The following is a 14,624-nucleotide window of genomic DNA, read 5'->3' as shown; positions in this document are numbered from 1 at the left end:
AGAAATTTGCTGTCTTTAGGGGGTAAGATCAGTGACTGCTTCAACATTGATGGGGCAGGGGAGTGTATAGAATTCCACTAGACAGTGGTGTGTACTTCTTTGTGGCAGAAGACCATACAGTCTGGGTGAGAATTTGTCTTCCAACCGAAACATGAGACGGATCTGGAAGATGTGTTTAGCACCTTGTTGAGGCAGGAAGTGAGGAAAATGGGTCTGAATTCATCAGTACCAGGTTTCAGAATGGGCACAATCTTGCTGGAGGTCCAGGCATTAGGCACATATCCCTTACAGAAGCAAAGACTGTGGAGCTGCAGCAGGGGGCTGCCATGGACTTTCAGGAGTATGTGAAGGATAAAGTAAGTGATGCCCTGCTCCTAATGAGAGCACATTGCAATTCATCCTCAGTTATCAGCACATCATCACCTTCATCTGCCTTCAGTAATGCAGCCGTCAGATAGTGCTGAAATTTTGCTGGGAGGAGAGTACATCTTGAATATGTGTGGAAAGGTTGCATGCTTGTGATTGTTAAGACCGTGTAGTAATATGATTTTGTGTGTACTCACCTGGACTTAGGTGGAGAGCACTGGAGGGCTTTTGCCTGACAATCTTTTTAATTAGATGCCACATGGATCTTACTCTTGTCTGATGGTTGATGCTATCTGTGAACTTCTGCCAGGATTCAGTATGGACGCATTGCTGGAGGGCAATTAGATCGTCTCTTCATGCCTGTTACTGGTGAAGACTGTCAGGTATTTGTTGTCTCTGGAAAGAGAGACCATCTTCCACCACCTTCCTTTCTGGCCAGTGAATGCGCTGATTAAGTGTCCAAGTATGAGCTTCAGGGCGACTTTTAATGTGTGGTCTTGCAACATAGCGGCTATGAAAGTCATGTGTGGAGTTTACCAGGGAGGAATATAAGTTATCAGGTGATTGTAAATCAGATGTTGGGAGGAAGCTGGAAATGTATTAGATGTACTTGGGGCGGTGTGTAGAAGGAATAGTAATGCAGGTATGATTGTGAGGAGGGGAAGGTCCAGCAGGGAGGGATTAGTGGAGGCTGAGGCAATGTGGTATGAGAAGATGGCAAGGATGGAACAACACCTCCACGTGTGTACATGGCACCACCAGTGTCCCAGCGAATGAGTTGGTAGCAGTGGATGTATTCAGGAGAGGAAGCCCATTGTGATTTGGAGTAGGAGAGTGGTCACCTAGAGCAGGATGTTGGACATTACAGTCACCCACGTAGATCATGCCACGAATTGTAGGATTAGGGAGGGCAGGGAAATATATTTATCCTTCCAGAGGAAGAATAGGGATTACATAAGTGGATCCTACCATCACCCACTGTGTGCTACAGAGCAGCAGAGAAATTGATGAGTAATGGAGGAATGAATGTAACTAATGAGACCATTCCTAGCGAGGTGAACACACGAAATTTAGCCAGTAAATGAGGAAGCCTCTTCCCCAGGATGACCAACAAAAGCTTCTTGAATTAATATAACATGCAGGTGATGGCGTCATACATAGCTCTGGAGTGCAGCAAGTTTCGAATGACTTCTGACTCCACAGGCATTCCAAGAAATAACATTTAAGTTTCCGGGAGTCTGGCAGAGATGAGGAGGTAGCATGAACACCGCTTTGTGGTGTACTATGTGACAGATCACTGATCCTCTCGGTAAGAGGCGATAGCATCCAGCTTCTCTCTGATGGCAGTGACAGTAGTGATGATAACTTATGAGATTCAACAAGAGAATCAAGTGTGCTTTCTGTGCTGGTGTGCTGACTGACCAGGCCATCGATGTGTGCCTCAGTGGCATCACAGTGTGCTGTAAGCACTCTGCACCGAGACATCAGAGAGGCATCAGCTTCACGGAGGGCACGTACTTATACAGAATCGGGAGTGCAAGAAGAGGCAGGTGAGGTGGCAGCATCCTGTGATGGTGGCAGTGGAGGTGGTGTGTGTGGTAGCGTGGCTCGAGGAGTCGCGGCAAGGCTTGAGCATATGGTACAACTCTTCCACACATTGACTCCTGGCTTATAGCAATGATGACATCTCCACTGCAAGGTGTCCGGTGCAGTGCAGGTAAAGGTAGTGGTTCCAAAGTAGTAGTAGCAGCAATGATGAGTGGTGAAGGACTGCAATACTGGCAAGCCCAGGAGGCATGGTTGGCAGCACACTGCACACACTTCTATGAGGCAGAGAAGTACTGTAATATTTGTCCTATTCCCCAGCATTTGAAGTACCACGTCTATTCGTCCTTCAATCTGTGTAGCAAACAGGATGAGAAACAAGGGAGAAAAATGAAGTTGACAACTGGTGGAAGAGGATCTGCATGACTTCAGGTGGCAACAAGGCGGTTGATGGGTGTCCCATTTTGATGGAAACGACGAGCAGTGTAGATGCCAGGGAGTTCTTTGTCCAAGGAAGGGTCAACACCGACCAGGTAGCGGGTGATGAGGTAGGCAGGGAACTTACTGGGCCTCTTGACTGAGTCCTGAACATCCAGGAACAAGGACAGGAACTCGCCACTCGTGACCCTCTCTATGATGTCCTTACATCGTCATAAGATATAGAAGTAGGAGGTGACATCTTGACCTCAGCTAGCTCCTGATCGAGATAGAACATCTTGATGACCTCAGATAGCCAATGAACTTCATATCGACAGTCGGCTTCTCGTTGAAGAGGATTTTGATGTATTCAGCCTGGGGAGCAAATGCTGGAGGAACTGATGCAGGCTGGGAAGGTTTCTTCTGACGAATGAGCCAGTGGAGGATGTGATCAGGAACCCTGTGCTTAGAAGAAGTCTCAGTGCTATCTATCTATCTTTTGCCAGACGCCTCAATCCCGTTTGGGGTGGCCACAAACAAATCGCCTCCAAGTCGCCCTGTCTCCCGCCATTTCACTGCCCTGCTGCCAACTCACACCCCATCTCTCATATACCTCTCCACCCCATCCCTCCATCTCATCCTTGGCCTCCCCCTCCCTCTTCCCCCCTCCACCTCACTCGCATACATTATCATCGTCAGTCTTTCACCCTCCATCCTCTCCACATGGCCAAACCACCTCAGTGTGTTCCTCATAACGCTTCCTATCACATCCACATCAACACCACAACGCTCCTTTATATCCTCATTCGTCAACCTGTCTCTCCACGTGACTCCACAGGCTCCTCTTAAATAACTCATTTCCACTGCTCTCACTCTTGACTTGTGTCCTTCCAACAATGTCCAAGCTTCACTTCCGTACGTTAGAGTTGGTATCACAATACTGTCATGTAGTAACTTTTTCACTTCCATGCTCATTTCCCTGTTTCTTATCAATGCTTTCAAGGAACCAGCAACCTTTCTTCCCTGCTGTACACTTTCAAGCACTTCACCCTCCAAACCTCCATCCTTACTCATCACACTACCCAAATACTTAAACGTACTCACATTTTCCAATTCCTCACCATCCAACCTCGCTGTACATTCACTAACTTCACCTCTCTCAAAGACCATCACTTTACTCTTCCCTACATTCACCTTTAGATTCCGTTTCTTACACACTCTCTCAAACTCATCCACCAAGCCTTGCAGCTCTCCTTTGTCTTCACTCAACAACACAGTATCATCTGCAAACAACAGTACAGGGAGTTTCCAAACACTATCCTCTCTCACCAGGGCCACTCCAACATCCACTACCCTACCTTGTACCTCTTTTATTACCCCATCCATGTACAGATTGAACAACCATGGAGACATGACACATCCCTGTTTCAAACCAACTTTCAAAGAGAAAAATTCACTTAGTTCAAAGAGAAAAATTCACTTAGTCCACACGCACTGCAGCCTTCGCACCATCATACATACTCTTCACAGCATTCAACATACACACCTCGCTTGGATGTTTTTGGAGCAGGAGATGATGGCCCACTTTTGATATCTGAAGCTTTTCTCACCGGGTGTTTGGTGGAGGTGGAACCCTGGGTGACATGGTGGAGCTGAGGCAGCCTGCAGTAGATGTGGAACCGAGGTGTGTATGAAGATCAAGTGGGGGCTAAGCTTCCTCAGACGGGACGTCATCATCACTGAATGCTTGGTCAGCCTCAAGATCAGCAAGAATGGCAGGTCCAGAGTATTCCATATCGCCTTAATAGCGTAGCACTCAGAGTGCTGGCAATAGCTGCACCAGTGGAGTGGAGTTGGTGCGTGTGCTCAGGCAGAGTGACTTAACCATGACGATATTACACGTCACGCTGTTCGCACTGTGCATCCACAGACACGATAGCTTCTAACCGGAGGGGACTGGCTAGATGTATAGGTTTTTATATAAAAAAATACTGACAAAGTCCAAAAACTCTAATCCCAGGAGACCCAGTACTAAAGATTAGGTCTTACTATAGATTTTTGCCAAGATTGGAGGGTGGCAGCTTTGTAGATCCTTCAGAATTTCGTCAAAATCAGGAGAGTTTTCTCACGGGTTTGTTTACTTGCCACGAGCGCCATCTATCTTCCAAGAAAAGATTTCTTATAATCAGGGAATGCCAAGACTGGGGCATTAATAAGTGTTCTCTTCACTGTTTCAAAGGCATGAGACTGGTCGTTAGTTCAAAGAAAAGGTTAATTTTTCTTGAGTAACTTAGTAAGAGAGGCAGCGATCTTTGCATGACACTCAATAAATATCCAATATTAGCCACTGAGTCCAAAGAAACTCCTTACATCATCAGCACCAGGTGGTTTAGGGTAGTTAGCAACTCCTTTAACTTTCTCATCTGAGGTATGAATTCCCTCAGCATCATTCACATGTCAGATAAATTTAATTTTCTTATGAAGGAAGTTGCAATTACTGAGCCTATGTATTAGACCTGCCATTTGGAGGCGATCAAATACTCGCTGAAATTTGGCAGGTTGTTCTGGGACTAATGTACTCACCACAATGATGTCATCTTAATAAGCAAAAAGAGAATGACCAATCATACCAATGAATGCAGAATGGATAATCCTCGTGAATAATGATGATGCATAACTAAGACCAAAGAGAAGCTTTTCAAAATGATAGTGGCCAGAGAGAGTACTGAATGCAGTTATTGGGCGAGGTGACTCTTCCATTTCTACTTGTCAGTCTGTCTATCTGTCTATTGCCACACGCCTTAATCCCTTATACGGGGTGGCCACAAACAAATAGCCTCCACGTCACCCTGTCCCCCGCCATTTCACTGCCCTGCTCCCAACTCACACCCCCCTCCCTCATATACCTCTCCACTCCATCCCTCCATCTCATCCTTGGCCTTCCCCTCCCTCTTTCCCCCTCCACCTCACTCGCATACATTCTCCTCGTCAGTCTCTCACTCTCCATCCTCTCCACATGGCCAAACCACCTCAGTGTGTTTCTCCTAATGCTTCCTATCACATCCACATCCACACCACAAGGCTCCTTCACATCCTCATTTGTCAGTCTGTCTCTCCATGTGACTCCACAGGCTTCTCTCAAATAACTCACTTCCACTGCTGTCACTCTTGACTTGTGTCCCTCCAACAACGTTCAAGCTTCACTTCCATACGTCAAAGTTGGTATCACAATACTGTCATGTAATAACTTTTTCACTTCCATGCCCACTTCCCTGTTTCTTATCACTGCCTTCAAGGAACCAGCAACCTTTCTTCCTTGTTGTACCCTTTCAAGCACTTCACCCTCCAAACTTCCATCCTTACTTATCACACTACGCAAGTACTTAAACATACTCACATTTTCCATTTCCTCATCATTCAACCTCGCTGTACATTCACTGACTTCACCTCTCTCGAAGACCATCACTTTACTCTTCCCTACATTCACCTTTAAATTCCGTTTCTTACACACTCTCCCAAACTCATCCACCAAGCCTTGCAGCTCTCCTTCGTCTTCACTTAACAACACCATCATCTGCAAACAAGAGTACAGGGAGTTTCCAAACACTGCCCTCTCTCATTAGGGCCACTTCAACATCCACTGCTCTACCTTGTGTCTCTTTTATATCCCCATCCATATAGAGATTGAACAACCATGGAGACATGACACATCCTTGTTTCATCCCAACCTCCAAATAGAAAAACTCACTCAGTTCACTATCCACATGCACTGCAGCCTTAGCATCCTCACACATACTCTTCACAGCATTCAACAACTTCCCATCTACTCCATATATTCTTAATATTTTCCACAATCCTTGTCTATCCACCCTGTCATACTTTTTCCAGACCCATGAAGGCAGTATACAACTTCTTTCCCTTCTCTAGACACTTTTCCGCTAAGGATCTAAGATTGAATATCTGATCTACACAACCTCTTCCCTTCCTAAAGCCTCCCTGTTCTTCTGCAACTAATTCCTCTGTTATTTCCGTAACTCTGTCAATTAGTATCCTATCGCATACTTTTCCTATTACACTAAGAAGTGAAAAACCCCTATGATTACCAAACACTTCTTTTTCCCCCTTCCCTTGGTACAAGAAAATAATTATACCTGGTTTCCAATCCTCCAGGACTTTACCTTCCTCCCAGACCAATCTACACATCTTTCCCATCCATTCTACTACTATCTCTCCCCCATGCTTCAGCATTTCACCACACACTCCATCAATTCCTGGGGCTTTCCCCATTTGACTTTCTTCATTGCTTCCACAACTTCCATCCTACTGATTTCTTCCTGTCTTCTCACCTCCCTCCTTCTCCCAGCCATTCCCCAGCCACTTATACTCACATTACTTTCATTCTCTATGTTCAACAATTCCTTAAAGTGTTCTTTCCATCTGCCCCCTTTTTTGTCTTCTCAACTAATAATCTACCATTTTTATCTTTCACTCCCCTACTAACTTCATTGCCACCCTGTCTGACTCTCTTTACCTCTTTCCAGAACATTTTCTTACATTCCCTGCACTTGACACTCAAATTCCTTCCAAATTCCTCATCCACTCTCTTTATACTTTCTCTTACTAATCTTTTCACCTCTCTCTTCCTTTCTACATATAGAGTATCTCTTCCGTCTCTCAACTTCTTCCACGCCTCTATTTCTCATCCATTCATAATATGCTTTCTTCTTTTGTGCCACAGCCTGTCTCACTCTTCATTCCACCATGCTATTCCCTGCACCACCCTTTCGTCTTCTCTTCACCCCACACGCCACCTTACATGTTGCACATATTTCCTCTGTGAATATCTTGCACACACCTTCCACGTCTCCCATCTGTTCCAGTTCATATTTCCCCAATCGTTCCTCCACTTCTCTCTTATATTCTGCCTTTTTCTCATCCACTTGCAACCTTTCCACTCTCCTTACATCTGCTCCTTCCTCCCGTCCTTCCCTTCTTCTATTTCTCCATTTTACTTGGACCTTCAAGTGGTAGTCAGAAAGTTCACTCCCCCAACCTCTATATGCTCTTGCATCCATTACACATCTTCGCATCCTCTCAGCCACACACACATAATCAATCATTGCCTTCCTTTCATTCAGTTCACCATCCACCCTTATCATCACTCACCATATATACATTGTTTTTACTTCCCTTGACTTGTCAGTCAAGAGAAGTAAAAACAATGTTATTCTCGTCAAGTGATTCCAGTAAATCTTTCAAGACTGGTAATGGGAATCTGCTGGGTACAGTGACAGAGTTTATGTTACGATAGTCAACTACGGGTCTGAACTCACTTTCTTTCGTGGAAACTAGGAAAAGTGGACTATTGTACAGACTGCTGTAGTGTTCGATGATGTCCTGGGTGAGAATATCCCTCACTATCTCGTCAGCTTCCTTCACATGCTGTGGGGTTATCTATTTCCTGAGATGTAAACTGGCTGAATGCCAGGAACCAACTCAATGGGGTTCTTTATAAGATTCGTTTTCCCCATAGATTCACCAGGTAAGGCCACTACATCTGTACAGGTCTGCAAAAGATTAATTAATTGTACTTTATGCTCAGCAAAATCTCCATGACTTAGGCCAAGGATAATGTTAGCTGATAGTTTCACAGCAGAATCCATTGAGCTTTCAGTGGTATATACATCATATAAATCATCATAATCATGATTACCATCATCATCCTTAACAGTTATAGAGAATGGTACATCGTGGCACACCTTTACTGCTGATGGATACACCAGAATCTCACCGACCTTTGTATCATTCTTAAGATTTAGTGGCGCATTGGTGACATTTACTTGGTAAAAAAAAGACAAATTATTCTCCAGCACTGAATTCAAGGCTGACTCATATGTTAAACCATTCACACAACACATCTCACGTAAGGAGAATGCATTCACTCTTCTTTCGCACCCACAGCAAGAGCAGAGACTTCCACGAATTTGTGACAACAAAACTGTGCACTGTTTTGTATCCGTTCTTTTCACCTTCGCGTGTTGCAAAATGTCATTCTGATTCTCTGAGGTAGTTAAATGAAATGTAGATGAGTCAACCGTTGTGTCACTGCTAGTGGGGGTCTCGCGAGATACTGGTACTAAATTATTTTTATTACTCTCTACCAGTGGCTGTGGAGTAGGAGCTTCGGTAGATTGTCACCGAATTTACCTGTGAAAGGACAGGATGTGGGTAATTCATGTCTGATACATAAAGTCCCTTTACTGTAATCTACCACAAGCAGGCATCAGCTCAATAGAATATTGAGCCATGGTGTCATTGCCAATCAAAACATCTGCAGGGTACCTGAGTTATTTGTGACTTAAAACAGCTGTGAGAGTTTTTATGAATTCATCGACTTGTATTTCAAGAGTTACCTTGCCCTTCACATAAAATTCTGATCCTTCAACACAACAGAGGCAAATGTTAGGTGGCTCAAGAATCCAAACCCGTCTGAGCTTTTTAATACTGTATAGAGAAGATTCAGATATTAAGTTCACCACAGACCAGAGTCCATAAACACTGATGTAGGGACTCCTTCACAATGACATAAGAAAAGTACACCTAAGTGAGTCACAAGGACCAATCTGTCGTACGGGGAGCTCAAAATTTTGTTGTTATGGAGGAGTTGTTGGTTCTGGCGTGGGTTTTCCCCTGACTGTGTGTAGGTAAGGGCACGGCACTTGATGATAGAATGATGTGGTAAATACAACATTAAACCTGAATGATCGTGAAGGTGATATACACTCACGCCTGTGTCTTCGTTCATATTCAAGTCTTTTATATAATAGTAGGCTACTTGATGACTTGAGTACTTACAATACCAGCAAACTGTTTTATTTCTGCTTATAGATCTGGCACACCATGAGAAAATCTATTTTGTGATGCAGGACTTGCACGTGACATGGTAGGTGAATGTGGTGTGACGTTTTGTCTGTTAAGTGGACGTGAAACGTGTCCTTGACCTTCACACTGAGACATAGGTGCTGGACTGGCAATTAGCTGAACTGTCCGAACCGTTTGAGTAGGTATGATACAAAGGTTCTCTTCTATCCGTACAACTAACGTAGTTGTGTCATCCCTAGGAAAAAACTGCATCTCTAACGCGGAGTGTAATTCATCCTTGCTAAGACGATTTAGGAGCCTGAGATAACTAAATAATGTTGCCACATTATTTAGTGTTAAAGTGGCTTTTACCATAGCATCAGTTTCCACCCACAGACTGTTTCGCGGTGAAGCTGAGTTCCTGCCGCGGCTGATACTGTAGCTGCCTCTAACAGAGTATTTTGTTCGGGAGGGATGAACTTATCCCACAACATGCTTTGCAACAGTCTGTAGATGCTCAACAAACATCCTGCTTTCGTGTGGTTACAAAAAAAAAAAAAAAAAAACTACAAATCTGGCACAGCACTCATCAAAGAAAGTAAACTTCTCAAAGAATATACTTATGAAAGAACCCACTCTTAAATAACCATCATCCAGCCTGCTTCTAAGGCACACAATCTAAGCACTGTGTGTTGTAAGTCCTTTGTTTATAACTGCGGACTAGACATGAATAATGAAACCATAAACACTAACTGCAGGATTCATACCCGCGAATTTATGGTGTCATGCATCTTTCAAGATGATTGTTTGAGGTGCAGGAGGTGTTAAAAGCTGAGTTGCCATAGTTATAGAAGTAGAAGGACAAGGGGTGTTAAGAGCAGTTATTATCACAGAAGTAACATAAGTGCTGGAAGTAGTAGGAGAGGAAAAGAAAAGTGAAGTTCGAGTTATTTAAAAAACTTCCATGACCACTGACTACTATATTGGAGGAGGGCAGTCCTACAGCACCCCTCTGCCCACCAAATCCTTCAGCCGAAGCCTGCGGGGAAAAATAAGAAGGCCCAGCATGCAGCACTGAGAGCAAGCCATGGAAAATTGATATTATAAATATATATATATATATATATATATATATATATATATATATATATATATATATATATATATATATATGGTGTTGGAAGAGGGGGAGAGAAGTGTAGATGAGATGTGGGAGGATGTGAACAAAGTTTTGCATGAGACTGCTGAATGTACGATTGGAAGGAGACATAGCTTCAGGAGAAAGAAATGGATATCAGAGGAAACGTGGGATATGATAAAAAAGAGAGGTGAGGCTAAATTGAGGAGTGAGATGCAATGCGTTGATGAACAAGAGATTGAATTAGCAAGAGCTGCGTACTGGAGTTTGAATTCAGAAGTAAGAAGGTTAGCTAGGAGAGATAAAAGAAGATGTGTGGATGAAAAGGTTGCAGAGACTGAAATCTTAATAAACAAAAATGATGGACAGAGTCAAAGAATAGCATATGAATCGATTAGAGAACTGAGTGGTAATGCAGGTAAACGCAAGGAAATACCAATTAGAGACAGGGAAGGAAATTTTTTGACCAAAGATGGAGATATTAAAAATAGATGGAAAGAGCATTTTGAGACAGTTCTTAATAGACCAATACCACCAGAAGAGGATATACCGTCTGCTCAGGAAGATTTAAATATAGAAACAGGAGAGTTGAGGCTTGCAGAAGTGGAGAAAGCAGTAAAACAGTTAAAGAATAATAAGGCACCAGGGGAGGATGGTTTATTTCCGGAAATGTTTAAAGTGGAGGGGGATAGATTAATAATGATCCTGACCAAGCTATTCAATAAGATATGGGTGACGGGGTTACTACCATCAGTTTGGAAGAATGGTGTAATTGTTAAAGTTCCGAAGAAGGGAGACCTGAGTGAATGTGGTAATTGGAGGGGAATCTCTTTGTCACCGATAGCTTTGAAAGTTTTCAGTAGAGTGTTGTTAAATAGGTTGGAGCCAGTGGTTGAGGGTATTCTGAGGGATGAACAGGCTGGTTTTAGAAAGGGACGTGGTTGCAATGATCAGATCTTTATAGTTAGGCATTTGATGCAGCAAGTTAATGAAATGAGAGTACCGTTAAGTCTTTGTTTTGTTGATTTTGAAAAGGCTTTTGATAGTGTTTTGAGAGAGACTATGGGGAAGATCATGAGACATTATGGAATACCAGAGGAGTTTGTGAGGGTCATTATGAACATGCATGAGGACACATTTTGTAAAGTGATGGTTGATGGTTGTCTGAGTGATTCGTTTGAAGTCAAGTCCGGAGTAATTCAAGGTGGTGTTCTATCGCCTTTACTATTTATATTGGTCATTGATTACATTATGAAACGCGTTGGAACAGAAACCGGTGCAGGTATACTTTGGGGAGAGAACAGGAAACTTCTGGATTTAGATTATGCAGATGATATAGTTTTGATTTGTGATGGGCCAGAAGAGATGCAGAGAGTGTTGGACTGTTTGGTGAGTGAAGGTCGCAAGGTGGGTTTGGTTATTAATTGTGGAAAAACTGAAATAATCAATATGAATATGGAAAATGAGCAGGAATGTGTAATTGGAGGTATGGTTGTAAAGCAAGTTGATAGGTTTAAATATTTAGGTACTTATTTAGCCAAGGATGGTTCTTTGAACTTTGAATTCTAGGAAAGGTTATAAGAAGGCTAATCAGGCAATGGGAATGCTTAAAAATATTTGGAATAATAACAATTTCCCTGTGCATACAAAAATCAAACTTTATAAGGTAATGGTTAGGAGTATCTTAATTTATGGACACGAGTCTTGGTACAGCACAGTGACTATGGAAAATAAATTCTTGGTGTTTGAAAATAAAGCACTTAGAAGAATATTAGGAGTTAAGTGGTGGGAAAGGATACCAAATAGTAGAATTAGAGAAATAACGGGAGTGCAGCCGATCGATGAATATGTTAGATTCTCACGATGGAAGTGGCTAGGACATGTGTATAGGAGACAGGGAATAGTACGAGGTACACCAGGGTGGGTGGCACTTGGTAGGAGAGGTAGAGGAAGGCCAAAAGAGACGTGGGTGAGGACAATGAGACGGGAAGCTGGAGATGAGTGTTGGGGAGATCTTGAGGAGTTAGCACAAGATAGGATGTGGTGGTGTGAGTTCATCAAGGCCCTATGCATCCCCGAGGGTTCCACAGGAAATGATTGATTGATTTATATATATATATATATATATATATATATATATATATATATATATATATATAATGTATGTATGTATGTATGTATATATATATATATATATATATGTATATATATATATATATATATATATATATATATATATATATATATATATATATATATATATATATATATATATATATATAAGCAGCAGCAGCCGTTTGAGTATCCACTGCTGGACCGGCCTATCCCGACCGAAGTGGGGACGATACAGCCAATGTATCTCTACGAAGTGGCTTAGGCTGTCTCGTAGAGATTGTACCGTATGTAGAGTGAGAAGTGCTTGTAAGTGTAATTGTAGTGTTGGAGTGGCTTTGAATGTGTGTGTGTAGTCTGTAAACCAAGTGTAATCGGCCCACGCAAGCCGACTGGGTGCAAGCATACTTTATAGCAAGCGACATTGGTTCAACCACAGCACCCCTTATGTCCGCCAATGCAGTACGTGGCCGGGTGAGCACTCCCAAAGTTTTTTACCCTGGCGGGACGCGAACCCTGGCTTACCCATGTACGAAACGCACAGTATATATATATATATATATATATATATATATATATATATATATATATATATATATATATATATATATATAAGAGAGAGAGAGAGAGAGAGAGAGAGAGAGAGAGAGAGGCTAATCTTCTACAGTAACTTGATCTGCAAGCATGAAGCAACAGTTCTGGTATCTGGTAACAATATATATTACGCAGTTGTACTCTTCATGTTCTGAGAGGAAACGCTGTTAATATTTTTTTTATTATTTTTATTCAGCCATGAATGCATTTAAGTGGAGAATCGAAGCTAGAAAGTTATCCAAGACCAAGAGAATTTTTAATGTTATTATTGCACTGCAGTCCACCACATTCCTAGGCAATTTGTTCCATTTGTTAACTATTCTGCTGAAGGAAAAGTGCTTTGCTTCGTTACCCCGGAAACATTTGACTCTAATTTAATAACCTTTACCTTTAATGTAATTCGACTGGTCAGTTGTGATGCACTAGCAACCACCATGATGTCATGCCCTTTAAGAATTTTATATATTTGATTCAAGTCCCCTTGTGGCCCATGTTTTGGTAAATTAATCGGATTTAGCTCTGCTAGACGTTGCCCGCATCGTTCGTTCCTGAATCGGGATATTGTCACCCTTCGTTGCATTGTCTCTAATTTCTCTATATCTTTCTTTCAGTATGCTTACGAAAGCTGTACACAGTACTCCAAATGCGGACACAGAAATGAACTGTACAGTGCGACGATTATTTTCCTTTATTTGAATTCGTATGCACTGCTTATGAATTCCACTAGTTTGTCACCTTTCTCTACCACCTCTGTGCATTGTAGACTTGTTTTTAATTCATCTGTTGCAATTATTCCCAATTCCTTTTCTTGGTTTACATTCACAAGTTGAATACCATTCACAGTGCAGTTAATCTTAATATTTTTCTCCTAGTATTTAGGATTCTTTATTTATCAAAATAAAATCCTTTTGCCATGTTATAGCCCAGTCACACAGTTTACCAAGATCTGTATGAATATCCTGTTTCCGTTCTGGTGTATCTGCTCTGTTGCCAGTTTCTTTATCATCAGCAAATTTGGATTTTGTACACTAGAAATTTTCGTCAGTATCGTTACTTGCAGTTAAAAATAGAATGGGGCCCAAAACTTCACCTAGTAACATTCATTCAACCCGACTCATTCCCATATAATAAACTCATTTTCCATCCAGTAAACCGTTTTTATATCTGTCGTAGCACACAGTCAGTGACCCCATGAATTTTAACTTTTCAGCAAGCCTTTTGTGGTGAACTTTATCAGATGCTTTCTAAAACCTACAGTAGTAACATTCATTCAACCCGACTCATTCCCATATAATAAACTCATTTTCCATCCAGTAAACCATTTTTATATCTGTCTTAGCACACAGTCAGTGACACCATGAATTTAACTTTTCAACAAGCCTTTTGTGGGGAACTTTATCAGATGCTTTCTGAAAATCCAGATAAATTACATCGACTGATTTTGTTTTATCATAGATATATGTCAACAATATCTCTGTAAAAACCAAGAAAATTTATGACATGAACGGTTATTTCGAAAACCATACTGCCAGTCTTTGAGTGAGATGATTTTGTTCTAATTGTTTAACTAGTCCTGATGCTAAGCTGATAG

The sequence above is a fragment of the Coenobita brevimanus genome, chromosome 100 (assembly GCF_032717465.1).
Source record: "Coenobita brevimanus isolate Jiangsu-jjx chromosome 100, ASM3271746v2, whole genome shotgun sequence".
In the NCBI taxonomy this organism is placed as follows: domain Eukaryota; kingdom Metazoa; phylum Arthropoda; class Malacostraca; order Decapoda; family Coenobitidae; genus Coenobita; species Coenobita brevimanus.
Note: the sequence above shows the minus strand (reverse complement) of the source record.